The 13,080-nt window shown below is 45.8% G+C and overlaps 1 protein-coding gene across 1 annotated transcript in view; it reads right to left on the bottom strand.

Moving 5' to 3' along the window:
- Positions 1–13,080, bottom strand: part of FGD5 (FYVE, RhoGEF and PH domain containing 5) — a 122,372-nt gene that overhangs the window by 36,141 nt on the left and 73,151 nt on the right. The window lies entirely within an intron of this gene.

The following is a 13,080-nucleotide window of genomic DNA, read 5'->3' on the forward strand; positions in this document are numbered from 1 at the left end:
TGGCAGATTTCCCCTGGGGCTTTGGAGCCCTGGCCTACATGAAGACAGCAGTGAGAACTTAAGCCAGTGTCTCCAGACCCAACAGTCTCACCTACAAAGCAGAGATGACCACATGCACCTGGCGACCATAGGGTTGCCTGAGCTGACACCCAAAGAGCACCCAACCCAACGCCTGGCACAGAGCAGGGCTCAACACACGCTTGCTTTCCTCTCCTTGTGGCCACTTGGTGAACACTTCTTTTACAAGATGGGTGAGAGATTGGGTAATTCTTTCTCTAAAGAAGCAGAAGGCTGGCCGGGCACGGTGGCTCATGCCTGTAATCCCAGCACTTTGGGAGGCTGAGGCGGGTGGATCACGAGGTCAGGAGATCGAGACCATCCTGGCTAACACGGTGAAACCCCGTCTCTACTAAAAATACAAAAAAAATTAGCCGGGCATGGTGGCGGGTGCCTGTAGTCCCAGCTACTCGGGAGGCTGAGGCAGGAGAATGGCGTGAACCCAGGAAGCGGAGCTTGCAGTGAGCCGAGAGCACGCCACTATATTCCAGCCTGGGCAACAGAGCAAGACTCCATCTCAAAAAAAAAAAAAAAAAAAAAAAAAAAAAAAGAGGCAGGTTTTGCTTTCTCATTATCCATCTTTGAAGAGGTTCATGTGCTATGCTGTTTCAAAAAGAAGTCTAAGGAAATTATAGGCATCCACCCTATGGTGTATTAAGCGGTGACTAAAAATGATAAAGGTGGTGGCTATGTAGAAATATTCACATCATAGTGTTCAGCAATCAAGAAGGAGTGCAGAGCTGTTTCCACACCCTGATATAACTGTGTAAAAAGTGAGTAGAGGAGAAAACTAAAAGAAAACAGGATGACATGCAAACAGTGGCTGTCAGGAGTACAGAATTAGGAATGACTGTTTATCTTCTTGTCTCTATTTTCTAAAATCTGTCAGGATTAATGTAATTCTAAAACTAAACTCAATTTAATAAATATAAAAAGTATATCTGGGAGCTGGGCGCGGTGGCTCACGCCTATAATCCCAGTACTTTGGGAGGCTGAGGCGGGCAGATCACCTGAGGTCAGGAGTTCGAGACCAGCCTGACCAACATGGAGAAACCCTGTCTCTACTAAAAATACAAAAATTAGCTGGGCCATCTGGTGGTGCATGCCTGTAATCCCAGCTACTCGGGAGGCTGAGGCACGAGAATCGCTTGAACCCAGGAGGCGGAGGGTGCGGTGAGCCGAGATTGCGCCATTGTACTCCAGCCTGGGCAACGAGAGCAAAACTCCGTCTCAAACAAACAAACAAACAACAAACAAACAAACAAACAAAAAAGTTGTATCTGGGTTCTCTAGTCTGTTCCATGTATCCTGTTTTTAATGCAAGTACTATCCTGATTTGGTGACTAAAACTTCGTAGTAAATTTTGAAGTCAGGTAGTGTGATGCTTCCAGCTTTGTTCTTTTTGTTTGGGATTGCTTTGGCTGTTGGGGGTCTTTTGTGGTTCCATATAAATCTTAGGACTTTTTCTACTTTTGTGAAGAATGTCATTGGTATTTTGATAGGGATTGTATTGGATCTATAAATTGCCTTGGGTAGTATTGTCATTTTAGCAATATTAGTTCTTCTAATCCATGAGCATGGACCATCTTCTCATTTTTGTCTGTGTCCTCTTCAATTTCTTTCATCAGTGTTTTGTGGTTTTCCTTGTATAGATCTTTCATTTCTTTGGTTAAATTGATTCATAGGTATTTTATATCCTTTGTAGCTACGATAAATGGGATTGCTTTCTTGATTTCTTTTTCAGATCGTTCACTTTGGGTATATGGAAATGTTACTGATTTTTTGTATGCTGACTTTGTATTCTGCAACTTTGCTGAATTTATTTATCAGTTCTATTAGTTTCTTGGTGGAGTCTTTACTTTTTTCTGAGTATAAGATCTTGTCAGCTTTCATATCAGCACTTTAATATCAGCACTTAGGGCCAAGGCTGGGGGATCACTTGCACCTAGGAGTTTGAGATCAGCCTGGGCAGCATGGCAAAACCCCATCTTTACAAAAAATACAAAAATTTTCTGGATGGGGTGGCAGGTGCCTGTGGTCCCAGCTTCTTGGAAGGCTGGGAGGATCACCTGAGCTCAGGAGGTCAAGCCTACAGTAAACTCTGATTGGACCACTGCACTCCAGCCTGGGTGACAGAGCAACACCCTGTCTCAAAAAACAAAACAAAACAAAAACCCCAAAACCAGATCTTGTTGTCTGTGAACCCAGATACAAATCCACACAATCACAGTCAACTCATCTTTGACAAGGGTACCAAGAACATACGCTGGGCAAAGGACAGTCTCTTCCATAAATGGTGCTGGGAAAACTGACTAACTATATGCAGAAGAATGAAACTAGACCTCTATCTATCACTATACACAAAAGCCAAATCAAAATGGATTCAAGACTTCAATCTAAGACCTCCAACTATGAAGCAACTAGAAGAAAACATTGGGGAAATACCCTAGAACATTGGACTAGGTGAAGATTTTCTGCACAAGACCTCAAAAGCACAGGCAACCAAAGCAAAAACAGACAAATGGGATTACATCACTCTAAAAAGTTTCTGCACAGCAAAGGAAACAATCAACAAAGCAAAGGGACAACCCACAGAATGAGAGAAAATACGTATTCATCTGACAAAGGATTAACAACCAAAACACAGAAGGCGCTCACACAATTCAAATAGCAAAAAAGCCCAAAAAATCCGATTTAAAAATGAGCAAAAGATCTAAACAGATATGTCTCTAAAAAAGACATACAAATGGTCAATAGGTAGATGAAAAAAGCCTCAACATCACAATCATCAGAGAAATGCAAACTAAAACTACAACAAGGAATCATCTCACCCCTGTTAAAATGGCTTTTGTCAAAAAGACAGGCAATAACAGATGTTGGCAAGGATGCAGAGAAAGGGGAACCCTTGTTAGCGAGAATGTGAAATAGTACAGCCGCTATGGAGAACTGTAGGAAGGTCCCTAAAACACTAAAAATAGTACTAGAAGGATCACTTGAGGCCAGAAGTTCAAGACCAGCCTGGGCAACATAGCAAGGTCACATCTCTTAAAAAAAAAAAAAAAAAATCAGCTGAACCTGTGTCTGGGGTCTCAGCTACTTGGGAAGCTGAGGCAGGAGGATCGCTTGAGCCCAGGAGGTCAACCCTGCAGTGAGCCAAGATTATGTCACTGTACTCCAGCCTGGGTGACAGAGTGAGATCCTGTCTCAAAAAAAGATTAAAAAAAAAAAGAACTACCAATGTTCCAGCAATTCCACTACTGAGTAGATATTTAAAAGAAAGAAAACCAAATATATCAAAAAGATAGCTGCACTCACTTGTTTTTCGCAGCACTATTCACAATAACTGAAGTATGGATTCAACCTCAGTACACCTCAACAGATGAATGGATAAAGAAAATGTGGCATATATACACAATGGAATAGAATTCAGCCATGAAAAAGGATGAAATCCTGTCATTTGCAGCAACATGAATGGAACTGGAGGTCATTATGTAAGTGAAATAAACCAAGCAAAGAAAGACAGATGTCGCATGTTATCACTCATATGTGGTAGCTAAAAAAGTGGATCTCATGAAGATAGAAAGTAGGCTGGTGGTTACTAAGGTGGGAAGAGGGTGGCAATGAAGACAGGATGATTAATGGGTAAAGATACACATTCTGATAAAAGAAATAAGGCCGGGCACGGTGGTTCACACCTGTAACCCCAGCACTTTGGGAGGCAGAGGCAGGTAGATCACCTGAGGTCAGGAGTTCGAGACCAACCAGGCCAACATGGTGAAACCCTGTCTCTACTAAAAATACAAAATTAGCCAGGCGTGATGGCCGGTGCCTGTAATCCCAGCTACTCAAGAGGCTGAGGCAGGAGAATCGCTTGAACCTGGGAGGCGGAGGTTGCAGTGAGCTGAGATTGCACCACCACTGCACTCTAGCCTGGGCGAAAGAGCAAGACTCTGTCTCAAAAAAAAAAAAAAAAAAAAAAAGAAAGAAAGAAAGAAAAAGAAATAAGACCCAGTATTAGATAAATCAGTATGGTGACTATAGTTACAATAACGGATTGTACATTTTGAAATAGCTAGAAGAGGCCAGGCATAGTGGCTCACACCTATGATCCCAGCACTTTGGGAAGCCAAGGTGGGAGGACTACTTGAAGTCAGGAGTTCAAGACTAGCCTGGGCAATATAGTGAGACTCCATCTTTACCAAAAATTTAAAAGGTTAGCTGGGCTTGTTGGCGCATCACTGTAGTTCCAGGTATTTGCTGAAGCAGGAAGATGGCTTGAGCCCAGGAGTTCCAGGCTGCAGTGAGCTATGGTTGTGTCACTACACTCTAACCTGGGTGACAGAGTGAGATTCTGCCTCTAAAAAATATACAAATAAATAAATAAAATAACTAGAAGAGAATAATCTGATTGCTTCCAGCATAAAGACAAATATTTAAGGTGATACATATTCTGAGTACACTGATTTGCTCTTTACAAATTATATAAACATATTAAATGATCACATACCCTGAAACTACATACATCTATTATGCATTTTTAAATAAATTAAATAAAAATTTATAAAGAATATAAGGTTTCTTTCTCATAAGAAAAATATCTTATCTTCAAATACATTTGCTCTTGCATGAGGCCTAGCTCTAGTTTTAAATACATGGCTGGGGTGCGGGTGGGGAATCCTGAAACCACCTTGAGCTGTGGAGCAATGCACATTGGGAAAATCCCAGGGTCAGAGATCATGCACTCTTGCCCAAATGGAGAAGTTCAAATCACCTTCCACACTCAGGAAAGATGATTCCTCTGCTTTGTTGGATTGTCTCCTGGATGGGAGCTCACTATGGGGCAGGACATCTCACTCCACTGCTAGACAGTTTCATTTCTTTTCTTTTCTCCTTTCTTTTCTTTTCCTTTTATTTTCTTTCGTTTTTTCTTTTTTTTTTTTTTAATGGAGTTTCACTCTTGTTGCCCAGTCTGGAGTGCAGTGGCACGATCTCGGCTCACTGCAACCTGCACCTCCTGGGTCCAAGTGATTCTCCTGCCTCAGCCTCCTGAATACCTGAGATGACAGGCGCCTGCTGTCACGCCTCACTAAATTTTTATATTTTTAGTAGAGACAGGGATTCACCATGTTGGCCAGGCTGGTCTCAAACTCCTGACCTCAGGTGATCTGCCCGCCTTGGCCTCCCAAAGTGTTGGGATTACAGGCATGAGCCACCGCACCCGGCCTGCTGGACAGTTTCTACTGCTGGAAAGGTCTTCTTTAGGCCAGATGCAGTGGTTCACATCTGTAATCCCAGCACCTTCAAAGGCCGAGGAGGATCGCTTGAGCCTAAGAGTTGGATGGAGACTAGCCTGGGCAACATGACAAGACTCTGCAAAAAATTTAAAACTTCTCCAGGCACGATGGTGCACGCCTATGGTTCCAGCTACCTGGGATGCTGAGGTGGGAGCGTCACTTGAATCTGGGAGGTTGAGAATGCAGTGAGTTGTGATGGTGCCACTGCACTCCAGCCTGGGTGACGGAGCTAGACCCTGTCTCAAAAAAATAAAATAAAGGTCTTTTGGATATAAGGATCTAAAAGTGGGAAGTACCTGAGAGAGAGGATGGACAGCCCTTCTTCCAGGAAGCCTTTCTGGCCTTCTCTCCCCAAGTGAAGACCAGAGGCTTTTCTACCCCTCCCTGCAGGGGAACAGTGAGGAGTAGAAAAAAGGACAGGGAAGTGGCATAGGACAGAGAGGGAAACAGGGAGAAAGAGAGAGAAAGAAAAACAAGGAAGCAGAGCCAGTGAACAGGCATGACAGAGAGGGAGGGAGAGAGAGAGAGAGAGAGAGAGAGAGAGAGAGAGAGAGAGAGAGAGAAGGGGAGAATGGGAGGAAGAGAAGGAAGGAAGGAGGGAGGGGGAAGGAAGGGAGAAGGAAGGAGGGCTCCATGGTGAGATGTAGAGACTGAGAGATCCCCTCGCACTGTGCCTCCAACATCTGCCCAGAGGCGTGTGCCTGCGCCATCAGACAAGGAGAGCAGATGTGGGGTTTAAAAAGGTCTGTGCTTCCTGAACACCTCATCCTGTCCTGTGCTGACCTCCTGCTGACGGCCTGCTCTGCCCAGAACTACGGGGAGGGCACATGGAGGGCGGCCCTCCCTGGCTCGCAGTCCCAAGGAGGGAGGATGAGCTGGTTCCTGCCCCAGTCCAGCACAATTCAAGGTCTTGGGAAACCTCTAGCCCCAGCATGAAGGTCAGAAACCCTCAAGGGGCTGAGTCTTGAACTAACAAATGGACTCTCTGTGATGAAGGTATGTGTGTTCCTATGAGGAGGCCACATGGCTAACCTGTAAAGAGAAACTGAATGTCCTCATATAGGAGCTATCAGAGCCTTTCCTGAAAGCATGTTTTAGAGGGCACAGGAGGTGAGGGTTGTGAGTAGGGCAGCAGGTGCAGAGGGCGGCTGAATGGAGGTGGTGGGTAATTCTGACTTCTGCCACAGCTGGCTCTGGGGTACTGGGGTCATTCTGAGCCTGGGGTGGAGGTTTCCCTGCTGACCTGGGGCAGGAGGACTCCCAACTCTTTCCCTGTGAGTCTTCATATTTAGGACCCAACCTCCAGCCCTGCAGGCTCTTCTCAGCCCTGGCATCCCAGGAAAAGAAAGAAAAACAGCCCTGTATCCTGATGAGGGCAATGACCCCTCTTTTGTGGGCATTGTCTGACAGGGCCTTCAACCCACTCTTATTTGTTATGGGCTGGGTTCAAGCCCAGATACTCCACAAGGTATTGGATGACTAGGCAAGCTGTCACCTGTCTGAGCCTCGGTTTCCTCACCTGTAAAATGGGGATAACAGTACCACAAAGTATAGCAGGAGGCTGCAGAGAGGCTCTTCCTGATGACTACAACTGCTTTGTCAGTTGTACAGTGCGGAGAAAGAAAAGGAAGAATAGGCAAAGACAAGACCAGCTGTATTTGCCTCACTCTCCAGGGAGCTTAAATATTAATTGCTCTCCAAGCTGGTTTCTCATCTGTAATTAATTCTCACTGAATCGACTCAGTCCCAATGGGCAGGATGACCATCACCAACATGACTTATTTCAAAAACTAGAGCATAATCAGAATTGCCACAAACATCCGTTCTTAAAACTCATGCACCGGCTGGAAGTGCTAAGTGCCAGCCTCACCATCCATCACTCCCTGAAAGGGTTCTGCTGTCTCATCAACTCATCAACTCGGGCCCATAATCACACCTGGGGGTCCTGGCAGCCATCTGAGTGGGAGGAAGGGTGGAGGAGTCACCCAGTCCTCATTCCTTTATTCATTCAGCAAGTATTTGGAGTACCTGCTTTGCCAACTGTACAGGGCTTTGCAAGCCCTGAGGAGACAGTGGGAGCATGGAGAGATGCACTTCTGCTCTCAGAGAGTTTGCAACCTGGGTAATTGTTCCAAAGCCATGAGTAAAAAGACTATTTCAATACAGGGGTCTAAGTGTTGTGATGGGGAAAAGCAAAGGATCCAGCAAACCAGAGAAGGGAGACCTGGCTTGGCCATGGGAAAGCCTTCCAAGGAGGCAGTGACTATGCTGAGACAAGAGGCGAGCATCCCAGGCAGAAGGGATGGCAGGTGCAAAGGCCCTGAGGCGGATGAGGAGCTGAGGGGTGGAGCATGGTTTGGGCAGAGTGTGTAGCCGTGTGTGCAATGATCGCGTAATGCTGAGAATATACTGAAAACCATGACATTTTACACTTCAGAGAGCTGAAATGCACAGTATGAGACTTGTATCTCAATAAAGCTGTTTAAAAAAACTGGGTAAGAAAGTCACAGATTGAGAGAATATGCACAATCCCCAGATCTGAAGGTAGACTTGTGTCCAGAATACTTATAGAGCTCCTAAAAGCAATACAAAAAAGATATCTCCATTTTTTTAAAAAAGCAAAAGAAACATTCAAAAGCCTTCCCAAATGGCTAATAAACAGAATGAAGGATTCAATTTCATTAATCAACAGGGAAATGCAAATTAAGCCACAGGGAGACACCACTACACAATCGCCAGAATGGCCACAAGTACCAATGTTACTTGTGGCCAACGATACCAACATGTTGGCAAGAGCATGGAATAAACACTGCTCTCATACACTGGGGGGGAATATACATTGTTTTAACCTCTTTGTTAACCTATCTGGCAGTTTCTAGTACAGCTATGTCGATGCTTACCCTGTGACCCCGCAATTCCTCTCCTAGGTAAATACCAAGGAGAAATGACATCAGGTGTTTATGGTGACGTTCACAGCAGCTTTCTAACAGCCCAGACTGAAGCCACCACGTGTTCATGCACAGGAGCACAAACAACCCAACTGTGGGCTGTCCCTACCCAAGAACACCGACACCCGTCAACAGCTGGCTCCGTCTCCCAGACTGTGGGCTGAAGCAGCCAGACACGTAACAGTACATAATTTATGATTCCATTCCATTCAAGAACAAGCTAAACCAATCTCATGTGACAGCAAAACAGGGGTAACCTTTGGGAGGGTATTACAGGAATCTTCTGGGATGATGGAAATGTTCTATCCAGGTGGCAGTTACAAGTGTACAAACACACGCCCCTAGGGGAGGGAAGACAAGCAAGGGCTCCCCATTTTTTTCACCTCTCCTCCAAACTCTTCATGGCGCCTCCTGCCCTCAGCACCAAGTTAAACTCCTTGGCCTGGAGACCATGTTCCTGCAGGAGCTGGTGTAGCCACCTCTGCAGCTTACGGTTCACTTCTGTGTAACAGTCGTTCTCCAATTTGAGTGTGCATCCAAATTACCTGCCAGGCTTAGGAAAACACAGATTGCTGCCCACCCTCCACTCCGCCTGAGTTTCCATTCAGCAGGTCTGGGCTGGGGCTGGATCATTTTCATTTCTCCCAATTTCCCAGGTGATGCTGACACTGCTGGTCTGAAGACTATGCTTTGAGAACTACTGCTTTCTATGAATCCTCTTCTCCAGCCTCTGTCTTTGTTCCGTGCTTCCATCATCCAATATACATCTTGCTGATCTTTCAAAGGTACTTTAAAGACCACCTCCTTCACGAGGCCCTCTTGGGTTACTTCAGCAGTCAGTCTAAGGGCCTCTCGAGTGTCCCACTCCAGAAATTTGGGGTCAGAGCCTGAAGGGAGCTACTCTAATCTCAGAAATGTCTTTGAAGTCTATTATTTTAACTTAAAAAATACATATTTTACATTAGTCTCTGAAATATATCCGTATCTAATTTGTTTAAAATTACGTATCTGGAGCAAAATGGAGGTTCTTAGAAAATACACCATGTTTAGCCAGAGGCCTTTAGCCCTCGTGGGCACCTACTGCACAGCTGGGGCTGGGTTACACATATGCCAGTCTGAAAAAGCAACAGCTTTTACAAAATAGTGCATTGGCAGACTATTCACGTATCCTACATGTTTCCATTACTCCCCTCTAACAAAGAGAGAGCAGTGTGCCTCACTCACTTGTTTTCACCTTCAGATTTGCTCGGCTTTGTTCACAACTGTGCTTAATGTCTGACACGTCAATGATTAGGCTGTTACAGATCAATTAAGTAAAAATCTCTGAGGGCGGAACCTGAGCATCTGTGTTTGCTTGTTTGTTTGTTTGTTTGTTTGTTTGTGAAAGGATCTCACTCTGCTACCCAGGCTGGAGCGTAGTGGTACGCTCATAGCTCACTGAAGCCTCAAACTCCTAAGCTCAAGTGATCCTCCCACCTCAGCCTCCCAAGCAGCAGGGATTACAGGCATGCGCCACTATGTCTGGCTAAATTTTTTTTTTTTTTTTGTAGTGATGGGGTCTCACTATGTTTTCCAGGCTGGTCTCAAACTCCTGGCCTTAAACAATCTTCCCAACTTGGTCTCCCAAAGTATTTGGACTTCAGGTGTGAGCCCCCATACCGGGCCCAAATGTGCCATTCTTAACAGGCCTCTGGGCCTTTACAAACGTTGATCCCATTGCCAGGCACAGCCTTCTTCACTGCACCCCCGCCTGGCTTTTCAACACATTTTCCTCTGGGCATCCCTCTCCAACTCCAAGAAGACTGGGCTGGATGCCTCCTCCGAGCCCCCATAACCTCGGTATACCACCCACCACGGTGTTACTATTGTTCTTTTTCATGCCAGTCTCTCTCTCTAGACCATCACTGCCTTGAGGGCAGAGACTTTCCCTGCCGTCACTCACTCCCTGATACGTCACCCAGACCAGGTGCTCATAAAGTTAATTTTCTTATTTTAATTTTTGTTTGTTTGTTTGTTTGTTTGTTTGTTTTTTAGGGACAGGGTCTTGCTATGTTGTTCAGGCTGGAGTGCAGTGGCTATTCACAGGTACGATCAGGGTCCACCGCATCCTGGGCTCAAGCGATTCTCCTGCCTCAGCCTCCCAAGTAGCTAAGACTACAGGCATCCACCCCCATGTATGGCAGGAAGTTTTTTTGGACTGAAGAAAGGATAGGACTGCTGGGAGGAGAACTTGCTCCACCATCACTCATTCATTGGCTACATACTGAGCATCAGTTGTGTACCAGGCTTCACAAGCCACTGGGAACAAGGGTACACGGTTCAGCTCTTTGCCCTTAAGGAGCTCAGAGTTTAGTGATGAAGGCAGAGAGCAAACAAGCACCTAAAATTAGCCCCAAAACACAATCAGCAAAACCTGACAACTGACGGAGAGACACACAACCCAATAACCATAGCTGAGAGGTCAATAAGCCTCTCTCAACAATAGACAGAAAGTGAGGATGCAGAAGACTCAAAAGGATCCATCAGCTCGCCCTACGCAGCATTCACAGAACACCCCACCCAACACGAGCAGAGGGCCCATCCTTCTCAAATACACATGGAACACTCTCCAGGTATGCTAGGGCGTATGCTGGGCCATAAAATACATTTAAGTAAATTTAAAAGGACTGAAACCATACAAAATATGTTTTCCAACCACAACGGGATTAGCAGAAGGATAAATTAGAAATCAGCAGCAGATGTGGGAAACACACAAATACTTGGAAGTTACATGACACAGTTTTAAACAATCCATGGGTCAAAGAAGAAATCACCAAGGGGATTATTAATAGAAAGTATTATGAGCTGCATGAAAATGAAAACACAACATAACCAGTAACAAATACATAAATTAGGTACTTTCAAACAGTGAAAGGTGGTGTGAAGAAAATGAGGTGTGAGATGGAGTGCAGAGGAGAGAAGTACACCCACAGCACGTCACCCTCCCCATGTCCACACCCTTGCCACAGCCTCATTGGAGGGGAGAGCACATCCCTGCCCCTTATGCCTTTGGGCCTGGCCATGACACCTGCTGCTGTCAATGGGGTGTGTGTGGAAAGGATGATGTGCCAGTTGTGAACTTGATTCTAAGATGCCCTCTGCTGTTTCTCCCGCCATCGCCATGGGAAGAGCTTCCCAGGGCACATGCTGCCCCTTCAGCCTAGGCCCCAGGATGAACACACAAGAAGCAGAGCCACCAAGATGAATCTAGCTTTCACTCAGCTTCCTCTGCAACTAGGACTACCCAAGGATATGAAAGGAGAAGCTTGACAAGTGAAGTTTTCAAGGGGACTAACCCAGCTGGGAGGCATGACCTGTTGCTTTTCTACCTTTCTCCTTCTTCCTGACTGGGATATAGATGTAATGGTTAGAACTGCAGCAGCCATTCTGTGTTCATGAGGAACCTTAGAAATGGATGCTGCAGATGGAACTTTAGTCCTGAGACTGTGTGGAGTTGCCCAATTTGACCTGGATCTCCTGCTTCTGGATTTATTTCACATGAAAGAAGAATCCCTAAATTACTTAAGCCATCGTAATTGGGTTTTTGTTACTAGCAGTCAAACACAGTTCCTAACCAACACAGAACGTTTAGGAAAAACTTCTGTAGTAGACTGTCTCTTCCAACAACACCCACAACAATATCTCCTATCTCAATGGTCTTTATACAATATGAGCTCGATATTCCTCCCATTGAAGAGGAGAGACTATGTCCCCTCCCGTTGAACCTGGGTAGACCTTTGTGACTGTCTTAACTCATAGGGTATGGTGGAAGTGGTGCTACAGGACGTCCAAGGCCAGATCATAAAAATGCCATGAACTTCTACTTGCTCTCTCAGGACACTTACTCTTAGGACCCAGCCACCATGCTGTGCAGAAGCCCAAACTCATGTAGGCAGAGACCACATGGAGTGGCCACAGACAAGTGTTCTGGCCAACCTCCCAGCTTAAGTCTCGGACAATAGCCAGCCTCAACCACCTGATGTGTGAGTGAAGATGTAGGGAACTGAAGGCCCGTGGGACGTGACCAACTCAGCATTCCACTGGAGGCTATATGATCAAACAGCAAACTGTTTATCATGAATACAGGATGTGGGCAAACTCACAACTGCGCCTGCCGAAAGAAGGTTTGCTGGAGGCATTCACTCCCTGGCGCTTCTCCTTTCATATCCTTGGGTAGTCCTAGTTGCAGAGGAAGCTGAGTGAAAACTGGATTCATCTTGGTGGCTCTGCTTCTTGTGTGTTCATCCTGGGGCCTAGGCTGAAGGGGCAGCATGTGCCCCGGGAAGCTCTTCCCATGGTGATGGCAGGAGAAACAGCAGAGGGCATCTTAGAATCAAGTTCACAACTGGCACATCATCCTTTCCACACACACCCCATTGACAGCAGCAGGTGTCATGGCCAGGCCCAAAGGCATAATGGGCAGGAATGTGCTCTCCCCTCCAATAAGGCTGTGGCAAGGGTGTGGACACGGAGAGGGTGACACTGCGACATCTAGAGAAAGCAGTCTTGCAAGCCTACTCTGCAAGTATAAGTAGACAAATATACTCTTTTGTCTACTGTGTAACCTGCACGGACCTAGGGAGACTGAATAAAGGGGGTGAATGCGGGAATGAAAGACAAGAGACAAAAGAGTGTATTTGGAAGAAGGGGTCACCTTGCCTCTAGTGGACAAGAGCCCTGAGCTTTACACAGCACTCTGTATTTACTAGGCAAAAGAGATCGTGAGAAGTGGGGTGGAAGAA

The sequence above is a fragment of the Chlorocebus sabaeus genome, chromosome 22 (genome assembly GCF_047675955.1).
Source record: "Chlorocebus sabaeus isolate Y175 chromosome 22, mChlSab1.0.hap1, whole genome shotgun sequence".
Classification (NCBI taxonomy): Eukaryota; Metazoa; Chordata; class Mammalia; order Primates; family Cercopithecidae; genus Chlorocebus; species Chlorocebus sabaeus.